Consider the following 21,021-nt stretch of genomic DNA (forward strand, 5'->3'; position numbering starts at 1 on the left):
GATGTGGACTGATGAGGCTGCATTGGTGGCACTTGTGAGGCTGCAGATGGGCAGTGATCAGGCTGCATTGATGGCAATGGTGAGGCTGCAGATGGGCATTGACCCTTATTTTGCTTCAAAGTTCCTTATTAAAAATGTAAATTTTTTTCCTGAAACTTCCCTCTTAAAATGAATGTGCGTGTTATACGCCTGTGCGTGTTATACGCCGATAAATACGGTATATATTTTATAATTTTTTCCAATTTCTTCCAATTCTACTACTATGCAGTGCATAGTTAGTAGTAATGTCACATTTTTTCATTTTTTATTTCTTCTCCTTCATTCATTTTTTATTTTCATATAATTTTTTGCATAATGGCTCTATTTCCCAGTGTAACTTGCGCACATGTTGTGTGTATATAGACATATTCTGAATATTTAGTGTTCCTTTATACATAGTTTTCATGATCATTATTATTCTAGTTTTGATATGAATGAGATGTATTTTTTGTATTTTTTATATATTAGCCAGTCTGTTCCTTTTTCCCCCTCCCCCCTCCTTCTTTCTTTCCCCCTTTCTATTTTCTTTCCTCTGCTTCAGGTTTCCTCACCACCACACCTCCCCCCCCTTCTCTTTCCCCTCCGTTCCCGTCTTCTCTCTCCCTTTTCCCTCCTCCCCTTTCTCTTCTCTATCCCTTGGTCACATATCTCCCATCTTCTTATATATATCCATACACATTTTTCGTTTCCGGTTTTCCTTCTCTATTCACGTCACTAACCATATTGAATAGCATTGGGCTCTGTATATCCCTTTCGTCTTCCCGCCCCATCCCCTCCCTTTTCTCCACCCCGTTCCCTCCCCCTATCCTTATTTAATTCTCCAGCATGCTTAGTAGACCAGTCTGTTGAGAAAGGGGCGCGGCTTGCTTATCATCCAAGCGCGCATGCCCAGGAAATGCATCCACTGCTGATGACACCATCCCCCTGCAGCCAGCTGTCTCGTGTGTCTCAAGCCTCGTTCTGAGGCCGCTCCTCTGTTGTCTGAAGCCGGCTCACTACAACCAGGAAGAGCTGTCACTATATCTACCACAGAGACTGTTTACAGGCACAGGACTGGGAGCGCCATCCATGACTCCAACTATCATGCTTGTTTTTATCACCATAATATGAGTTTATCTCTATATATTTTATTAAAGCATTTTAAACTGTTAAAAACGTCTGCACCCAGAGGCACCTCTTTACTTGTTATGTTTCAAAACATAACATACACAACTCTGGAACTTACAAAGTTCAACATCTAAAAACTGAAGGCAATATCAGACATTATAGTGTCAAAAATGTCTTGATATTGCTTTCATCCGATGGGGTAATGTCACCCCTGTAAAAGCCAAATTTTGAAGATGCACACAAATTGGGAGTCAAAATGGGTATTTCCCTCCTGATCCCATGCCTAATGTCAACATGTGCTATCTCCCATCATGGGGGATCAATGGACATGTTTTGGGAGTGCAACCCCTTCCTCTCACCTACTAGAGTTACGAGGAAGGGGTTGCACCCACAAAATTCGTACATTGAGATCCCCTGATGGCAGATAGCACATGTTGACACACCGTGTGCATCTTCAAAATTTGGCTTTTAAAATTTGAAGAAAAAAAAATTGGTTTAGTCCAACAAAAGTGTAAATGGATGGAATTTGAAAGACATTTATATTCTTCCCAACACATCTATCATGTTCTTCATTTGTTGTTCCATAACATTCAGTTTCTTCCTTATAATGTCGATTTCACCATTCCACACCATGTTGTCGTGGATGAGCCTTTGGGCACTGTCACTTGTGAAATGTTCAGCTTGCTGTTCAACAACCAGCACATCACCTAAAAATTGGATTAAAAACATGTATTATAAATATGCAGGCATACATAGATTACCTGAAGCTGGGGTGTCAGACACTCACCTGTTTTGGTGACAATCTCGCCCACTTCCTCCACCTCTCCTTCCTCCAGATCCTCGGGGTGTTGTCTTGGGCTGACTTCCCCTTCTTGGTGATGTGTGGGGTCCCTGGTGTCCTCTGAGTGCTGTCCTCCGAGACTTTTCTCCCCTATGAGAATGAAACAAAAGGTATACTTAGTACACAGATATTTGAGTCCAGAAATGTGAATATGAAACATTGCTTGGAAGTGGGGTACAATTGTCTGTTTTGGGCAGAGTTCCAAGCTGAAGACATGATTTTTTACCTTACCAAAGCTGGAATAATTACCTTTTTCTGACAATTTTCACACCAAGTATCCACTGGAGTACCTGTGTGGGACACCCTAAAAAGTTTGTTCTTGTGTCCCACACTAGTGCTCCTGAGTCCAGATGTATAAACAGCTGCTGAGTGTCATCTCCTTACATTACACTGAATCAAGCTTGCATTTCATTCTAGTTACAAACACATCTAGACAGCAATGTACAAAACTTAATTTTATACAAATAGGCATGACCAAATGTATTTAACCTGTATCTGCCCAAAACATCGTATTTAATGAACAAACAATGTTTCCTACGACCGATTACTGTGCCCACCAACATGAAAGTCACCATTTTAAACTGTACAACAGTAAATAAGAGCACATTGAGCAGCATGCAAGTAATAATAATGATAGGAACTTGACTGTCGCGAGCCGAGTTCACCTATAAAAGTGTAATGAAGGTGTCCTGGGAGGACCATGTTACTAACTTGCAAATAACCTCAGGAGAGACTCAGCGCTGAGCTGTCCACAGAGCTGGAAATGCCCTAGTTAAATGTGCTCTTAAGACCTCCAAAACAGGAAGGCCTTGAAGAGTAGGCTCTTTTAATTGTCTTAACAATCTAGGAGGTGACTGAACGTGTTGATGCTGACTGACCCTGCCTTAAGTCATGCTGGAACCAAGTACATATTTCAGCTTTCCTGAATGAAAGGGTAGCTGCCAAGCAGGTCACCAGCGTTAGCTCAACCTACAGGGAATGTGGTTCCCCCACTCAACCAAGAAAGACAGGAAATTGACTTCCTGGTTAAATTGGAAGGAGAAAGACACCACGTGAATAAAAGCAGTCTGGAGTTTTAGGACTATTCTGTTCTGTCTGGGCATAATGTTAAGTGAGGCTCCTTGAGTGCAAAGCCTGCAGTTCTGACATCCTTCTTCACAGAGGTTGTAGCAATCAGAAATACGGTCTTTAGGGTTTGCAGAGTGTAGTCAATTCTGTAGGATAGAAATGAGTCTGATAGAAATTGGGATCATAAGCAAGTTCCACATAGGGAACAATGGTTTCCTGGGAGGCCTATAACTTCATGCAAGCCTTTTAAGAATTGCATCGCTAATGGTTAAGGACTCCTTAAACCCCTGCAAGTGCAGACAAAGCTGAAATTTGAGCTTTAAACATATTTGAACCTAGGCCCCTGTTCAGTCCCAGTTGTAAGAACTCTGGAACCTTGGCTGGTTTAGGTGATAAAGGACTCCAGGCTTTTGCTGTGTGGGATCTGCATCATTTTCCCATATTCTTAGGTAAATCTTATTCATGAAGACCTCTCTGGTTTGACACAAGGTAGGCACTACCTGCACTCAGCATACTTGACTTGGTAGACACTGCCTCTGAACTTCCATGCCATCAAAAGTAGTCTCTTGGAGCTGGATGGCAAAACTGCCCATGAGAGAGCGAATCCATCACTGGAAGGGGCAGTGGTGATTCAATGCTTAAGAGTAGGAGAGAGAGAGACACTAGAGCCTCCTAAGCCAAAATGGTACATTTGCAACTATTGATACAGGAAGCTCCACTGACAGCCTAAGAATTCTACCCTTCCACTGCTGCCTAGGCACCGTACAAATCTTGCTCCTCTTACTAAAAGGAGTGAATGACAGAAGTGCTTTGAACACTACTCAGTTCAAGAAATTAAAGAAACTATTCCTCATAAGCTTAACATGCCACGACCTTAAGCAGCCTGGTCTTTGAAATTAGTCCCCCAACCTTTCTAGCTGGGGTCTGATGTGATAATGTTCCATCTGAGAATAATTGGTCAATTACAAAGAGCCAAGGATACTCCGGGACTGTTCTGCTGGAAGAGACTTCACTCCCAAAGCACCTTTGGCTTTCTCTATCAGAGGATGGAAATTCCCTTGTGTAAGTTCTACTGAATTTTTCCCGTCGCTATTGCAGACAGTAAGACCTTTGTCAATGCCCTGGGAGAGATGTACAGACCGAAGGGGAGGAACTCAACTGGTAGAGAAATTGAGGATGAATTGGGACAAGTAGGTGTCTGATAAACCTACAGGAGAATCCAGTCTCCCAGATATATGAATAATATAATTGATTGGAGGTTTTCCATCTGGTGTGACTAACTTCCTGTGCTGCTTGTCAATTTTTTTTTTTAAACTTTAGCACTGGGCACAGATTATCTGGTTTTCATTTTTTATTTTTGCTAGGAACAGAGGTGAACCGAATCCTCATCTCCTCTGGGTAACTAGAACCTTCACGATTGCTTGTTTTTTTTTTTTTTATCCAGCTACAAACTGAAATAGAATTTTTTACTTTCCCATCAACTCTGGTAGCCTGGCTGACTGCAAGAGATTGAAAGGTGGACTTCCCACCTGTCAATGTTATATGATCGGTATGCTCATTGAATTATGCCCCTGCATGGGTGAGTTTGTCATGTTATACTTTTTCAATAAAAATTATTGTACCAGAAAGGCGGACCTCCCTTAAATTTCCGCTAATGTCACGCCAATATAGCTGATATGGCCCACTGATCCTGAAGGTTTTCCCTCCAGGTGTGTGCGTAAAGCTTTCCACAGGCACCCCCTGGATTAGTGCACCTTTAAAAGGGACTTCCGCTGTTTTCCTAAGACAGGAGCCTTAGAGCTTTAAGGCTTCAATAATGAAGATTGGCTACTTCTCCAGTTCATTTACTAATCTTTTTCCTGGTCCGTAGGATTTTGCCTCCTGGTGTCTACTTGGGAGTCGCCACCTGTATGCTGGACATTTGAATTTTCTGTTTTTTGTCAGATGATATTCGCCATGACCTGCTAATGGTCACCCTTGAGGTGGCTGTATCCTGTCTACTCCCAAATAGATTGGATCTGTGTTCTAGTGTCTTGCACCATTTTTTTTTTTTTTTTTTTGGCGGGATCCACCAACCATGGCTTCAGCCATAATGTACTCCTTGCCGTGACAGCAGAGAACACCGCTCTTGAAAAACATCAATTAATGTCTGACACATCCACCACAGAGTATGCCGCCAATTTCAGCTCTTACAAAGCTGTTACCACCTTGTCTCTTCACTCCTTCCAGATGGGCTTAAAGGGTTACACCATTTTTTTTTTTTTTTTAGGGCTGCAGTTTTCTGTAAAATGCAATGAAACATGACCATTTGGAGGTGCTCTGCACACAGAATGCACCAAGATAAAAGTCAGATTCTTTAGCATCCACCGCATCAAAAATTTCATTTTTGATAAGATACTCCCAAAAGGGAATAACATCTGAAGGGATGCAGACCCTGCCACTTTCCTCAGAGTCCTGCAGGTACAGCAGCTGGTTGACAATTTTGAAACCGCTCCCATTAAGACTCATTAAGCACATGGGCTGGTTATTGCTGGTGTGCCAGCACCTGCAGATGCTACAGTATGAAGGAGCACTTCAGCTCTAGATCTAATTTTCAGACTAGAGCCTCCTTGAATGTGCTATGTCTTTCCAGCTACATTCATGATGCATCCATCATTGGAGAAGACTGCAGCAGGTTGACCTTTAGCTTTTTCAGGGTATACAGTTTTGACAGCCTGTTTATAAGGGCATTTTTCTCTGACCCCTTCAATTCTTCCTGGATTAACTCTTCCAGTTGTTCAGTGAAGGAAATTAGTACTTTCTAACCTTGTGGAGAGTTTCCTCCACTTCAACCCAGGCAATTGGGTCCTTAGCTGCCCTTGCAAAAAAAGGCTCTATTGGGTAATCTTTAAAGCTTGTGCAAGCTTTCCTATTTGGACACCACCTACTGGTTCTGGTTGGAAGTGCTAGGCAATTTATGCACTGTAGCTTGTCAAGCAATGACTTTCCACCACAAATGCAGCAACCATTAGGGCTGGTAATCTGTGGTGTTCGTAAACGGGGAGCAAACAAAATGAGAGGTGAGAAGATGACATTGATCAATGTTGCCTGTATGTCTGCGCTTTGAATGGTGACTGTTCTGGCTTTTAGCAGGCTCTCTTCACCTTGAGGTCCTTGCAGGGCTGTATAGTGCTTGTTCCAGGCAGATTTGACATACTAGCTTGGCAGGCAATGGCATTCCACAACAAATGTAGCGACTATTAGGGCTGGTAACTTGTGATTAGGGATGAGCCAAACACCCCCCGGTTCGATTTGTACCAGAACCTGCGAAAGGACCGAAAATTTGCACAAACACTAGAACCCCAATGACGTCTATGGGACTCGAATGTTCGAAATCAAAAGTGCTCATTTTAAAGGCTAATTTGCATGGTATTGTCCTAAAAAGGGTTTGGGGACCCGGGTCCTGCCCCAGGGGACATGTATCAATGCAAAAAAACTTTTAATGACGTTTTTTTCGGGAGCAGTGATTTTAATGATGCTTAAAGTAAAAAGTGAAATATTCCTTTAAATATCGTACCTGGGGGGTGTCTATAGTATGCCTGTAACGTGGCGCGTGATTCCCGTGCTTAGAACAGTCCCTGCACAAAATGTCATTTTTAAAGGAAAAAAAGTCATTTAAAACTGCTTGCGGATTTAATGTAATGTCGGGGCCTGGCAATATGGATGAAAATCAGTGAGACAAACGGCATGGGTACCCCCAAGTCCATTACCAGGTACTTTGGGAAAGGTGTGCCCCCAGGCCCTATATACTCTGAACAGCAGTATACAGGCGGTGCAAACAAGACAGGGACTGTAGGTTTGTTGTTAAGTAGAATCTGTTTGTAATTTTGGAAAACCTAGGGAAGGGTTATCACCCCTGTGACATTTGTTTTGCTGTCTGTGCTCCTCTTCAGAAGATTTCACCTCACTTTTTGTCCCAATGACAAATGTTTTTTGAAAATTTGGGATTTTTTGTGAAACTAGGATTGATTATAAAGCATCAGTGGAAAGGAGAAAAGTTTTTCCCATATTAACTCTTACAGGAGAGAATTTCCCTTCCTAGGGGTAGATTTCATCTCACTTCCTGTTATCTCCTTCCGTTTGCAAGTAGGAGTCGTTTGTAAGTTGGATGTTTGAAAGTAGGGGTATGCCCTATATACTCAGCAGAATTTGGGCCTTAGGTGTTGTTGTGGCCACAACACTGTAAGCCCTCACAGGGCCCTGCTGTGAAATATTAGATCAAGAATTGTAATTACATGCCCCTGTTTAACAGGGGCAGAAAAATTGGGCCTTTGGTGGTGGTGCTGGTGCCACAACACTGTAAGTCCTCACAGCGGTGGAAAGACGCACCCTGTGATCAGTTACAAAGCCTCCAGCAGCACAGAATGTGTGTTCCGAAAGAACGCTGGATGCAGGACAGGCCAGTAGCTCAGTTGCATACTGTGCAAGCTCTGGCCAGTGATCCATCCTCAAGACCCAGTAACCCAGAGGATTTTCAGTGGGAAAGGTGTCCAAGTCAGATCTTGCCCCTAGGTATTCCTGCACCATGTAAAACAGACGCTGGCGATGGTTGCTGGAACCGATCATACCTTGGGGCTGCGGACTAAAAAATTGTCTGAACGCATCGGTCAGACAGCCAAATTCTCCAACACGCCTTCTTTGACTGACCGAAGCCTCAGCAACACGTTGTCCAGAAACAGTGGTTTGTAACCTCCCAGTCTCTGGGAACGCGTTGCACAGACCTTTCTGCAAGGCCTCCCGAAGATGTTTCATCCTCTGCTCCCTCTGCGACGGCAAGATAGGGTCCGCAACCTTACCGTTGTAACGTGGATCAAGGAGGGTTGCGAGCCAGTATTGTTCCTTCTCCTTGATACCATGAATACGAGGACCCTTCTGCATGCTTTGCAGGATCAGGTTTGCTAAGGTATTCGGTCCGGAATCCTCTGGGTCACTAAGGACGACATGATCTGCAGCCACCTCCTCCCAGCCACGTACAAGTCCATGTGTTTCTTTGGACTGTAAATGATCCCTTAAAGACTGCTGCTGATGCTGAGTGCCAGGCTCCACCTCCATACTGACACAATCCTCCTCCTCGTCCTCTTCCTGTGTGATCGGCGGGCACGCAGGAACACTGTTTGGATAAAGAGGGCCTTGAGAGCTAAGGAAGTCCTCCTCTTCCTGCCTTTGTTTTGCCTCAAGTGCCCTGTCCATTATTTCACGCAGCGTGTGCTCCAACAGGTGGACAAGGGGGACAGTGTCACTGATGCATGCACTGTCACTGCTCACCATCCTCGTGGCCTCCTCAAATGGTGACAGGACAGTGCATGCATCCCTGATCATGGCCCACTGGCGTGGGGAAAAAAAAACAAGCTCCCCTGACCCTGTCCTGGTGCATAGTCACACAGGTACTCATTGATGGCCCTTTGCTGCGTGTGCAGCCGCTGCAGCATGGCCAACGTTGAGTTCCACCTGGTGGGCATGTCACAGATTAGGCGGTTCTTGGGCAGGTTAAATTCCTTTTGGAGGTCAGCCAGCCGAGCACTGGCATTATATGACCGGTGGAAATGCACACAGACTTACCTGGCCTGCCTCAGGACATCCTGTAAGCCCGGGTACCTGCCCAAGAACCGCTGCACCACCAAGTTAAGGACATGAGCCAAACAGGGCACATGGGTCATTTGTCCCTGTCGGAGGGCAGAGAGGAGGTTGGTGCCATTGTCGCAAACCACCATTCCTGCCTTAATTTGGTGTGGCATCAACCACCTCTGAACCTGCCCCTGCAGAGCTGACAGAACCTCCGCCCCTCATTCCTCTTAGTGCAGGTCTCAGAGAGGACTGAAGGTATAGTGGGGTTGGGGATCTCAGCTGATGAGGAGCAAGGAGAGGTCCTCTTTGTTCTTTGGTGTGGGTCTTTTAGATACGCTTGCCAACTAACTGCATGGCAGGTCAACATATGCCTGGTCAAGCATGTGGTGCCCAAGCGGGAGATGTTTTGGCCATGCGAGATACGCTTGGGACATATGTTGCAAATAGCAGCAGTGCGATCTGATGCACTCATCTCAAAAAAGGCCCACACCAAAGAACTTTTGGAATAACGCCCAGAGACAGCAGCGCCCTGCACATGCGGAGCTTTGCGTTGTGATGCAGTCAGAGTGCTGCCCTTAGGCTGGCCCCTGGAGGGCATCCTGCCTCATTGGTGATGTGCCTCCTCCTCTCTCCTATCAGGCACCCATGTTGAGTCAGTGACCTCATCATCCCCTCCCTCCTCATCACTGGAGCAAACCTGGCATTATGCTGCAGCAGGGGGAGCATGACTGCCAGATTGCTGTCCTTCTTGGGCACCCCCTCTGTCTGTGCTCACGTTACTGCCTTCATCTAGCTCAGTATCATCATCAGAGCCTTCTAAATGCTGGGCATCCTCCTGGAGCATGTACCCAACACTGTGGTCAAACAGTTTGAGGGACTCCTCAGGAGGACATGGTGGGGCTAGGGAAGGAGTCACTGATGCCATGCTGATGAGCCGAGGGAAGAGGCCGCGTTGGCAGCTGCTTTGCCAGACAAAGCACCCTGAGCATGGGTGAGAGAGGATGAGGAGGATGAGGACGGCTTGGTCATCCACTTGACCAAGTCTTCCGCATGTTGTGGCTCAACACGGCCAGCTGCCGGAAAAAAGGCCAAGCGTGTCCTACGGCCACGTGCTGATGAGGATGCACCGTCTCCACGACCAGCACTGTTGCCTCTAGACACAGAGCCTGCTTGCCCTCTTTGATTGGCTTGTGACTGTCTGCCTCTCCTTGTTGGCCTTCCAGACATACTAATAGCTTGCAGTGATATGTAGCTGCACTATATATACTGATACTGTAGCCAGCAAAATCAACTGCCTGCCTGTAGTATGAGAAAACCACCAATCTTCTACAGGTAGCTTTAGATGAACACTGTGCAGAGGTCGCACTACACTAACTTGTAGCTTTAGCTGAACACTGTGCAGAGGACACACTACACCAACGTTAAAATAATGTAGCTGCCTGCGGTAGTGCTAGGATCAGTAAAACACCACCAACCTTCTACAGGTAGCTTTAACTGAACACTGTGCAGAGGACGCACTAACATTAAAATAATGTAGCTGCCTGCGGTAGTGGAAGGATCAGGAAAACACCACCAACCTTCTACAGGTAGCTTTAGCTGAACACTGTGCAGAGGTCGCACTACACTAACGTGTAAATAATGTAGCTCCCTGCAGTAGTGAAAGGATCAGGAAAACACCACCAACCTTCTACAGGTAGCTTTAGCTGAACACTGTGCAGAGGACGCACTACACTAACATTAAAATAATGTAGCTACCTGAAGTAGTGATAGGATCAGGAAAACGCCACCAACCTTCTACAGGTAGCTTTAGCTGAACACTGTGAAGAGGACGCACTACACTAACTTGTAGCTTTAGCTGAACACTGTTCAGAGGACGCACTACACTAACTTGTAGCTTTAGCTGAACACTGTGAGGAGGACGCACTACACTAACTTGTAACTTTAGCTGAACACTGTGCATTACACTAACTTGTAGCTTTAGCTAAATACTGTTCAGTGGACGCACTACACTAACTTGTAGCTTTAGCTGAACACTGTGAGGAGGACGCACTACACTAACTTGTAGCTTTAGCTGAACACTGTGCAGAGGTCGCATGGTCGATGGGGGGGAGGGTCCAGAGACAGTGATAGCCAGCATGGAAGATATTCCATTGGGGGCATTAGTGATAGGTTAACCAAAGCACAAAAACACAAGGTGAGTATAGTAGCAAGTCCTAGTTGCAATCTTGAAACACCCAATACGAGGACAATATGCGACCGGTCTAAACTATGTGGCATGTTCACCAATGCCAGGAGCATGGAGGACAAGATGGGTGAACTGGAGATACTGTTGTACAAGGAGGATTTGGATTTTGTGGGAATTTCAGAGACCTGGTTCAACAGCTCTCATGATTGGCTGGCAAACATTCAAGGGTATACCCTATACTGCAAGGATAGAAAGGGTAAAAAAAGGGGGAGGGGTATGCCTACATATCAAGAATAATGTACAAGTGAATGTGAGAGATGACATCACTGAGGGAGCTGGTGAGGAGGTGGAATCCTTATGGATAGAGCTCCAAAGGGATGAAGCTAAGGGGAAAATAATACTGGGAGTATGCTATAGGCCCCCTAACCTGAGGGAGGAAGTGGAGACGGATCTCCTATCACAAATTGGATTAGCAGCAAGGATGGGAAGTGTCATCATAATGGGGGATTTTAATTATCCAGACATAGACTGGGCGGAGGGAACCGCGCATTCATTTAAGGCTCGCCAGTTCCTTAATGTCTTGCAGGACAATTTTATGGGTCAGATGGTAGACGCACCAACTAGAAATAAAACATTACTGGATCTACTGATTACCAACAATACAGACCTGATCACAGATGTGGAAATATGGGGCAATTTAGGTAACAGCAATCACAGGTCAATTAGTTTCAGTATAAATCACACAAATAGGAAACATGAAGGGGACACAAAGACACTGAATTTCAAAAGAGCCAACTTCCCTAAACTACAAACCTTGCTAAAAGGCATAAATTGGGATAAAATATTAGGAACAAAGAATACGGAGGAGAGATGGGTTTGCTTTAAGAGCATATTAAATAAGGGCATTAGCCAATGTATCCCATTGGGTAATAAATTTAAAAGAGCGAACAAAAATCCTGGATGGCTTAACTCCAATGTAAAAATGCATATAAAAGCAAAGGAGAAGGCCTTCAAAAAATACAAGGTTGAGGGATCATCCTCAGCATTTAGACTTTATAAAGAATGCAATAAGAAATGTAAGGGTGCAATTAGGACGGCTAAGATAAAACATGAAAGACACATAGCGGAGGAGAGCAAAAAAAATCCCAAGAAATTCTTTAAGTATGTAAACAGTAAAAAAGGGAGGACAGACCATATTGGCCCCATAAAGAATGAGGAAGGACTTCTGTTTACAAAGGATGGGGAGATGGCAAAGGTATTGAATTTATTCTTCTCCTCAGTATTCACGAGTGAATCGGGGGGCTTCAGTAACCAAAACTGCAGTGTTTATCCTCATGACACAACACAGGAAGCACCTACATGGTTAAGAGAGGACAGAATTAAAATTAGACTTGAAAAACGTAACATTAATAAATCACCGGGACCAGATGGCTTGCATCCGAGGGTACTTAGGGAACTCAGTCAGGTGATTGCCAGACCGTTGTTCCTAATTTTTACAGACAGTCTATTGACTGGAATGGTACCAGCTGATTGGAAAAAAGCCAATGTAGCACCAATATTTAAAAAGGGCCCAAAAAACATCCCTGGGAATTACAGACCAGTTAGCCTAACATCAATAGTATGTAAACTCTTGGAGGGGATGATAAGGGACTATATACAAGATTTTAGTAATAAGAATGATATCATTAGCAGTAATCAGCATGGATTCATGAAGAATCGTTCTTGCCAAACCAATCTATTAACCTTCTATGAGGAGGTGAGTTGCCATCTAGATAAAGGAAGGCCCGTAGACATGGTGTATCTGGATTTTGCAAAAGCATTTGACACAGTTCCCCATAAACATTTACTGTACAAAATAAGGTCCGTTGGCATGGACCATAGGGTGAGTACATGGATTGAAAACTGGCTACAAGGGCGTGTTCAGAAGGTGGTGATAAATGGGGAGTACTCAGAATGGTCAGGGGTGGGTAGTGGGGTTCCCCAGGGTTCTGTGCTGGGACCAATCCTATTTAATTTGTTCATAAACAACCTGGAGGATGGGATAAACAGTTCAATCTCTGTATTTGCAGACGATACTAAGCTAAGCAGGACAATAACTTCTCCGCAGGATGTGGAAATCTTGCAAAAAGACCTGAATAAATTAATGGGGTGGGCGACTACATGGCAAATGAGGTTCAATGTAAAAAAATGTAAAATAATGCATTTGGGTGGCAAAAATATAAATGCAATCTATACACTGGGGGGAGAACCTCTGGGGGAATCTAGGATGGAAAAGGACCTGGGGGTCCTAGTAGATGATAGGCTCAGCAATGGCATGCAATGCCAAGCTGCTGCTAATAAAGCAAACAGAACATTGGCATGCATTAAAAGGGGCATCAACTCCAGAGATAAAACGATAATTCTCCCGCTCTACAAGACTCTGGTCCGGCCGCACCTGGAGTATGCTGTCCAGTTCTGGGCACCAGTCCTCAGGAGGGATGTACTGGAAATGGAGCGAGTACAAAGAAGGGCAACAAAGCTAATAAAGGGTCTGGAGGATCTTAGTTATGAGGAAAGGTTGCGAGCACTGAACTTATTCTCTCTGGAGAAGAGACGCTTGAGAGGGGATATGATTTCAATTTACAAATACTGTACTGGTGACCCCACAATAGGGATAAAACTTTTTCGCAGAAGAGAGTTTAATAAGACTCGTGACCACTCATTACAATTAGAAGAAAAGAGGTTTAACCTTAAACTACGTAGAGGGTTCTTTACTGTAAGAGCGGCAAGGATGTGGAATTCCCTTCCACAGGCGGTGGTCTCAGCGGGGAGCATTGATAGCTTCAAGAAACTATTAGATAATCACCTGAATGACCGCAACATACAGGGATATGTAATGAAATACTGACACATAATCACACACATAGGTTGGACTTGATGGACTTGTGTCTTTTTTCAACCTCACCTACTATGTAACTATGTAAGATGCAATACTATCCAAAGCCAGAGTTTTGCCAGACAAAATGAAGATTGATAATAGCAAGATCTCTTTGTTTCCTTACTTCTCTGCTGAATTACAGAAAAGACGTGCAACATTTAATGATGTAAAAAAGAGGCTCAGAGAACTTAATGTGCAATATGGTATGCTATATCCTGCCCGTCTCCGAGTAACGGCTCTTGGCACGACCCATTTTTTTGAACGACCCACAGCAGCTGCACAATGGTTGGATCGTGAGGAAAGAGCTATTAAAGAGGCCAGAAGGCAGCGTCCAGATCAACATTAAAGGTTCATCTTCTTATATGGGACAGGAACATATTCTTTCAGGTCCGGCGGAGAGAGAAGTATATTTTTTCCCTTCTTTTTTCCCCTTTTTTTTGAAAACTTTTAAGTTGCTAATAGCTTGCATGTGTGAGACACCGTTTATCAGCTGGAAGTTGTTTTTCCTGGGTGTTTCCACTGCCTTCCCCCCTCCAGGATGATCTATCCGGGAACAGTTCCTAAGTTAGCCCTAATGGCTGAGAACATGGCTCACTCTATGAACACTGACATTGATGTTTTATGTTTTTTGGAGTGGTTGTTTTTTCTTACACTCCCCTTCCTTTTTCTTCTTTTCCCCTTCCCCCATTTTTCCTCAGTTTTTTTCCTTCCATTTTTTCTCAAAAGGTATCTCCGGAACTATAAGTGTGTATCCAGCCCTTCAGCTTTGCATGCACAGTTTTGTGTTAAAATGTATCACAACAGTGTGTATAGAGGTCATGTAGGTACCATAGATTCTAGACCCACTTTCTATTATGCATTGGTACATGTTTGTCAATCAAATGTATTATGGTTCCACAATAACAGTCAATGTGGTAATCTGCATACAGTTGATATATACAAATGATGGCAAGTATTAAGATTTTGTCGTGGAATATTAGAGGTCTTGGTAATCCTGTAAAGAGAATGGCGGCACTCAGACATTTTAAATCCGCACAAGCGGACATTGTGTGTCTACAGGAGACCCATTTTCCCCCTGGGGCTATACCTAGTTTTGGTTCTAGAATATATAATACCCAAATACACTCCACCTACTCAGCATATGCGAGGGGGGTGAGTGTCCTGATTCGTCGGGACGTTCAGTTCCATTGCTCGCAAAAGTCTGTAGACCCAGGGGGAAAGTTTATTTTCCTACTATGTACAATATCAAATCTGGTGTGTATCGGAACGGAAGTAGAAAGGCACGGAGGTCACAGTGGTAGTGTCTGCTAGTCTTCAACATGTTCGGCCAGGCTGTCCGTCGTTTCGCGATGTTTGCTATTCGCCGTTCCCACTATGAGGAGGGTCCCGGCAAGAACCTGCCCTTTTCTGTGGAAAACAAATGGAGGCTTCTAGCTTTAATGACTGTGTTCTTCGGCAGTGGGTTTACTGCCCCCTTCCTGATCGTCAGACACCAGCTTCTGAAAAAGAAAACCTTCCGAAGAAAACCTAAGGTTCAGTGGACCGTCTTGACAAAGAATTTCGTAGCCATGAATGGATTGTAAATAAATACGTACATATGATATTTGTCTCTGATATGTTTCAACCATCCTATATAAATATATGAATCCAAACCTGGTGTGTATCATAGCTAATATATACATACCACCCCCATACTCTGCAGAGACCCTTAGGCACCTGGCTAAGTTTATGGCGCAATATCCCAATGTTCCTCTAATAGCAGTAGACAACTTTAATAATTACCTGCACCATAAATGGGATAAACTACCTACACCTTCAGTTGTAAATGTTCGTAACAAGGGGCTGACGCCCTTTGCTGGGTTGATATCAGAACTGGGCTTGACTGATGTTTGGCGTCGGAGTAATGCTCACGTTAGACAGTACTCCTGCTGCTCCATGGCACATGGGAGCCTATCCAGAATAGACTTAGGGCTGGGTAATGCTGCCATACTCCCATTGGTCATTGAGTCCGGATATGGTGATAGACACATTTCTGATCACTCCTCCTTTTGGGTGAAAATAGCGATCCCAGTGACCGTTCAATCCAGACTTTGGAAGCTCAATCCCTTTTGGCTAGCTCTGTTTCCCACCCCTGATCCAATTAGAGAGCGCCTAGTATATTTCCTAAAGGATAATAGGGGCTCCACCCAAATAAATATGGTCTGGGAGGCCATGAAAGCATTCTTACGTGGTCAGTTTATAACCACTATTAACAGTATAAAGTCTAATACAAAGGCCAGGGAAACAGAGGTATGTAAGGTACTTAAGGAATCAGAAGATGCATATGTCTCTAATCCCACAGAAGATACAAAAAAAGCGTGGCTGGGGGCACAGGCTATGTCCAGCCAGCTGGCACTACAGCTGGCAGAAAACAAAAGATTTTTCCTACAGCAGTCCCACTTTGAGGAGGGGGAGTGTACTGGACACATGCTGGCATTACTAGCGCGGGCGCAGGGGTCCCCTTCTATGATCTCCTCCTTGTGTGACACGCAGGGAGCAGTTCATACGAATAATATAGAAATACTACAGGTTTTTCGGTCATTCTATGCTGATCTATACACGTCTAAAGTGTGCCCGGAAGAGAGTGACATAATGAATTTCCTCAATGAGTGTGGGTTGCCTCGATTGTCCGCCTCGGATGCGGGCCTCTTGGAGGTCCCGATATCGGCAGAGGAATTGGCATTAGCCCTAGAGAAAACACATAATAAGGCTCCAGGAGCTATTGGCCTACCATCCGAGGTGTACAAAAGGTATGCAGACACATTACTACCTATGTTATTAAAAGTATATAATGATGCACTAGAGAGGGGTGTACTGCCTAGCTCTATGTACAAGGCAATTATAATAGTGTTATCAAAACCTGGTAAAGATGCCACGTCTCCTGACTCATATAGGCCCATCTCACTACTAACGACTGATGTAAAATTATTAGCCAGAGTTTTAGCGACGAGACTCTCTCAAATAGTCCAGAAGTTAGTACATAGGTATCAATCAGGATTCATACCTACCAGATCCACAGCCCAAAATATTAGGCGCCTATTTCTAAACATTCAAATCCCAGTTGATAATCCCGGTAATCAGGCCATTTTTTCACTGGACGCAGCTAAGGCCTTCGACAGTGTCGAGTGGCCTTACCTGTGGAAAGTGTTGGAACACATGAGATTAGGCGGTACTTTTATTAGATGGGTCAAACTGCTGTATGCTCAGCCATCAGCCAGAATCAGGGTCAATGGGGAACTTTCAAAACCGTTTCCTCTATTCCGAGGCACAAGGCAGGGGTGCCCTTTGTCGCCCCTGCTGTTTGCCTTGGCTTTGGAGCCTTTGGCGGCTAGGCTGAGAGGTGATAGCAGAGTCATAGGGTTCCGTCGCGCCATGGGAACAGACGTTATATCATTATACGCTGATGATACATTGCTATATCTTGGCGATACCCAAGACTCTTTAAAGACAGCTATGCATCTAATTAAAGTTTTTGGCACACTGTCAGGATTTTCCATCAACTGGAATAAGTCTGTGTTGATGCCCCTGGACCCACTACCTGCCCCGTTGCCGGATCGTGCTTCATTGGTACAGATAGTGTCCTCTTTTCGCTATTTAGGTGTACAGGTGTCCCCAGATGTCACCCAATATATCACTCTTAATCTTATTCCCCTACTTATTAAGTTTAGAGAAAAATGTAATACATGGTGCAAGAGGGCAAACCTCATAAAAATGGTGTGGTCCCCGCAGCTGTTATACATATGTCATAACTCACCAATATGGATACCCCGGCGGTGGTTCGATAAAATAGATACTCAGTTCAGAGAACTACCGTGGCGTAAAAAAAGCAACTAGAATCAGCCTGTCCACTTTACAATATAATAAGGAAGAGGGTGGACTGGCGGTCCCACATGCTAGAGTCTATTTCCTCGCATCCCAGCTACAACAGGTAGGAGGGTGGGGGTTGACAGGTGACTTGGATCCTATACGTAGACTTCTTTGCACATCGTCAAGTACTACCACTGCATTAACCACCTTAAAGGCCGGTTACACTCATCTAGTCAGGGGTCTCCCAACCATAGTCTTGTTGAAAAGATTATGGACTTATCTCAAACAATTAAAAGGCATAAGGGGCTTTATATTGTGTACTCCTATTTGGAGGAATGGCAACTATAAGGAACTACTTAAACTTGCAAGAGATCTTGATGGTAAGAGAAACAAAAGGTATGATCTCTAGAGGGTGCAGTACTATCCTTGCAGCATCCTACCGGTTTACCATGTAAAAGCAAATGGGAGGAAGACGTAGGACCATTAGACGAGGAGACATAGAATTTGTGTCTTGCCTCTGCCCCGAAGGTATCTATATCAGCCTCACAGAGACTCTTTCACCTCTATTTGTTACATAGAGCATACAGAACACCCGCTAAACTGCATAAATGGGGTTTACGTGACACACCACTTTGTCCCAAGTGCCTAAGGGATCAAGGGGACCTCATGCACATGTACTGGAGATGCCCAAAACTCTTCCGGTATTGGGCGGAAATTTTAGAATTGATATCTCAGGTGTTTCACTTTACAGTTCCCGAAAGATCCGGTGGTGTGCCTGCTGGGTGCCCTGGATGATGATTCCTTGACCCCTTCGACCCATACAGCGATACTCCGTCTGCTTTACGTAGCTTGGAGACTGATAGCTCGACACTGGATCACCTCCAGGGTCCCCACCAGGCTTCAGTGGATTGACCAAGTGAATAAATTATTAATACGCGAGAAACTGACTTACCAACACAGAAATGTGCCCCGTAAATTCTACCAGATGTGGCAAGATTGGCTAGGAGTGCTAGGAGGCTTGGCCCCCCATCAATTGGTCAAATATAGATTATTGCAATGTTAATCACAAAACCGTAGTACCTGATCTCACACTAATTGATAAACATAAACCGAGTGGAGAGAGTTTGCTGAAGAGGTTGTGCTGTGCACTATAACTAAACGAGCAATGTTCCGGAGTAAGAATAATAGATTTTATATTGCAATATGCATCTAATACCACGTTTTGGCTGCATTGATGCTTTTTTCATTTTACTGTTTTCAGTTCTGTTCCGCACTGCCTTACTAGATACACACATATATATATATATATATATATATATATATATATATATATATATATATATATGTAAAAAAAGGTATTCAGATATTGTACATCTTGGATAATCTTGTAAAAAGACACTGGATATTTGTTATGATCACTGGTACGTCATGGTTGTGTATGACTTGTATATGGCTGTGCTGAAATTCAAATAAAACTTTTTTCTGATTTAAAAAAGAAGGAAAAAAGGGAGGACGGGGGGGAGGTTGGGTTATAGGAAAAATGGGGCCGCCTCGGTCCAAACGCCATTATGCAATAAGAATAGCCAAAAACAAATTATTTGGTTGGGGACATAATTTTCGCATAAGCGGATGTATATTTAAAGGGAAACCAGGGGGACCATATTTTTTTCGCTAGGTCAGATTTTTGTCTAAGGGAGAGAGTAAGATCTTCCATATAGTACAAACGATCTACTTCCACTAGCCATTGGCGTAGGGTAGGTATGTTCGGTTGTTTCCAAAGTCGAGGGATAAGAGCTTTTGCAGCATTAAGGAGATGTGGTGTTATAGATTTTTTATATGTTACCACTGGTTTGTCTGTACAATGTAGCAATACAATCCATGGGTCATTAGGAATCTCAGTACCCTGAATCTCTTTAATCCAATGAAGAATAGACAGCCGATAAGGACGTATAAGAGGGCAAAACCACCATATATGAGAATGTGATGCATGTTCACCACACCCTCTCCAGCACAGAGGTGATGTTTGAGGAAAGGTTTTATGAAGCACCACTGGAGTATAGTGCCATCTTGTGAGCAGTTTATAATTCACCTCTGCGGTTTTGGAAGCTCCAGAGGAGGCATGGGCCATTGTGAGTATAGTGGCTTTTTGCGCTGGTGATAGTTCTTTATGAAGATCCTTTTCCCAGTTATTAAGAAAGGCCGGGTCTCTTGAGGGAGCTAAACTGTGCAGGGCTTGGTAAAATAAGAGACATGCTTCTCCACTGGCTGATCTTCATTGAAAGCAGCTTCAAGGGGTGTCAATTCCGAAATGGACCGGAAAGGTTTTGTGAGAGAGTGGACGAAAGCTGCAAATTGACGATACCTCCACTGGACCATGGGAGTCGCTGTAGAATTATGTGCAATTTTATCTAGCGGCAATATACCCGTTGGGATGGTTACATGGTGTAATTGAGAGAAAGTTCTGAAAGTCCAGGAGTGCGTCTTGGGGTCTATGTTCCCTGGTGGGAAATAGTTGTGGCCAGTCAGTGGCAAAAGTGGTGAGTTGTATGGCCATTTATTCGCTTTACATAGTGAGTCCCATAGCATAAGGGTGGAGTGTGTAAGTGGAGATGTGGTTGCAGACAAATTTCTGTGTCTCTTGGGTATCCATATTTGCGTGAAAAGATCAGAACCACTAAGTTCAATTTCCAGGTTTACCCATAGCTTGGAATTTTTTTTTTTTTTAAATTGACAATTTTTATTACATTTTTCATAATAGAACACAAATAGAAAATTAAAGTACAAGGTGATACATAAAAAAGTGCAGTAGTCGTTTCCAGAAAAGAGCCCGGCTCTAATAACAGTTATAACATGAAGTTAGTGTCACTTTACATGTCTGTCTGAATGTTAGAAAAATAGGAAAAAATTATAACAGGTGGACAAACTTTAGATTTATACCACTGGATGTATACCTTGTACAACGTAACAGAAAAAAAGATTGATAGAAAAAAGTGTAGGAATAGAAATTATAGAGAAGAATTGAGAAGAAGGAGAGTTAGCAGAAAGTCTAGAGTGGGATGAGTAGAATTGAGTAGGGAAAATAGGGAAATAGAATGAGGGCAGTGGGATCGCGCCCCACCCCAATTGCAATTCTAGGTCGCCTTCTGTTCCAAACATATATGCCAATTAATGAGCTTATAATCGTAAAAAAGCCTACCGGTATACCAAAAGGGATCATTTGAAACAGGAATAGCAACCTGGGTAGTATATTCATTTTCACAACTCCAATCCTCGCTAGCCAAGTGTGAGCTATTTGAGACCACTTCTGTAAATCTGATTTAATCTGATTAAGTAAGGGCATAAAGTTATTGCGAAAAAGGGCTGTCAGGTTCGGGGTAAGGTATATACCTAGATATTTCATTTTCCCAGTCTGCC

At 43.8% G+C, this 21,021-nt stretch overlaps 1 pseudogene; it reads left to right on the top strand.

The window, feature by feature from the left end:
• Nucleotides 1-15,047: 15,047 nt before the first annotated feature.
• Nucleotides 15,048-15,362, top strand: LOC141114072 (cytochrome c oxidase subunit 7C, mitochondrial pseudogene; annotated as a pseudogene).
• Nucleotides 15,363-21,021: the final 5,659 nt, after the last annotated feature.

The sequence above is a fragment of the Aquarana catesbeiana genome, linkage group LG12, assembly GCF_042186555.1.
Source record: "Aquarana catesbeiana isolate 2022-GZ linkage group LG12, ASM4218655v1, whole genome shotgun sequence".
NCBI lineage: Eukaryota > Metazoa > Chordata > Amphibia > Anura > Ranidae > Aquarana > Aquarana catesbeiana.